This window comes from Lotus japonicus, chromosome 5 (genome assembly GCF_012489685.1).
Source record: "Lotus japonicus ecotype B-129 chromosome 5, LjGifu_v1.2".
NCBI lineage: Eukaryota > Viridiplantae > Streptophyta > Magnoliopsida > Fabales > Fabaceae > Lotus > Lotus japonicus.
The window spans coordinates 6,328,293-6,330,131 of NC_080045.1; the positions used below are offsets into that span (position 1 = coordinate 6,328,293).

The 1,839-nt window shown below is 40.3% G+C and overlaps 1 non-coding gene across 1 annotated transcript; it reads right to left on the bottom strand.

The window, feature by feature from the left end:
* Window positions 1-1,527: 1,527 nt before the first annotated feature.
* On the bottom strand, window positions 1,528-1,634 carry LOC130721597 (small nucleolar RNA R71). The gene has a single exon (XR_009013525.1). It is a non-coding gene; the product is annotated as a small nucleolar RNA R71 (small nucleolar RNA).
* Window positions 1,635-1,839: the final 205 nt, after the last annotated feature.

Below are 1,839 nucleotides of genomic sequence, written 5' to 3' on the forward strand. Positions count from 1 at the left end.
CGTTTATTTTGCCTATAAATAAGGTTTAGGCCAATTTCTTTTGAGAGTTAGACATTTTTACTCATTTTTGATCAAGTTTGAGAGCTGAGGAGAACTTTGGGGCCAAGGGAGGCTTCCAACTTGTATTTTTCGCAGGTTTTCATTACATTTTCTACATGAATTCTCTAGCCATGAGTGGCTAGTTTCTTTTTTGCTTTGGGTTAAGAGATTCTATGAAATTTTAGTTTGTTAAATCCTATCTCTATGCATGAGTTCTTGATTCAATCTTGTATTTCAATTCCTTATTGCATGTTTAGCTTTGGTGCACCTTTGCTATAGACTAGATTATAATCAAATGGAAGTTTGTTATGATTTAGGGACATGAATTGAAGTAGATCCTTCTATACTTGCCTCTAGGCATAGAGTGAGGGTAGGATTTTGTTGGCCTGAATATACATGCTATCATACCTCTTATGAATGTTTAAGTACACAAGGAATTGGGCTTAACTTTCAATTTGAGAGAATTACTTTTGTGAGGAATCAACTAGTAAGTACATAGGCTATAACAACAAGAGTTAAATCAAGGTTTCACATGCATAGGATAGGTGGACTAAAATGGATTAGATGATCAACAACCCAAGGCAATTTCCTATCATTTGTTTTTCACAACTTATTCATCATTGCTCTTTTGCAAAACTTCTGTCACATACAACCAAAACCAATTTCTGAATTTTACTGCTTAAAGAACTTGCAAACTTTAGACTTAAATCAACAAATCTCACTCACAATCCCTGTGGTTCGATATTTTAAAACCCGGAGGTATTCGTACACTTGCGAATTGACCAACAAGTTTTTGGCGCCGTTGCCGGGGATTGTTTGTGGTTTTCAGTTTAAGTTAAAGAGTTTGTTTGTTTGTTTTACTAAGCATTGCATTGAATAGGTGTTACTAACCTTTTCTCTGTTTTTGTGATTTCAGTTTATGCACAGTAGACTTGGTTCGGATCCACTGCTATTTGATCCGGAGCCAGAACGCACCCTCCATCGTTGACGAGCTCAACAAAGAGCTGTTGAGATAGCCGCCATGGCTGTCCATATGACGGAGGAGGAGATGCAAGCCCACATTGAAGAAAGAGTGAATGAGGCTATTGCTCAAAGACTTCAAGAGCAAGAATTGGAGAACGCTAATCGTTCTCTTAGAGACCTCACTCGGCTGCCATGAGCTATGATTATCCGGGCAGCATAGTTTCTCCCGATGGCACGGGAAATTTTGAGCTGAGGCCGGCATTCATTAATTTGGTGAGCCAAAATCAGTATGGTGGAGGTGCTCTTGAAGATCCTCATGCACACATGGAGCGGTTTTTCCGCAATTGCAACACCTACAGAGTTCAAAATGTTTCAGCGGACACCATCCGCTTGAGTTTATTCCCCTTTTCATTGAGGGATACTGCTGAGGAGTGGTTGAACTCACAGCCTCAAGGTAGCATTACATCTTGGGAAGACTTGGCTGAGAAGTTCACCACAAGGTTTGTTCCAAGAGCCCTCTTGAGAAAGCTCAAGAATGACATCATGACTTTTACTCAATCCACCGATGAGAATCTCTATGAAGCTTGGGAGAGGTTCAAGAAGCTCTTGAGGAGGTGTCCTCAACATAACCTTACTCAAGCTGAACAAGTGGAAAAGTTCTATGATGGTCTCCAATATTCTTCGAGGTTTGGTTTGGATGCGGCTTCAAGTGGAGAGTTCGATGCCTTACTTCCACAAGTGGGGTACGAGTTGATTGAAAAAATGGCTATAAGAGCCAAGAACTCTAGTAATGATCGCCAAGCCCGAAGAGGAGTCCTTGAAGTTGAAGCTTATGAT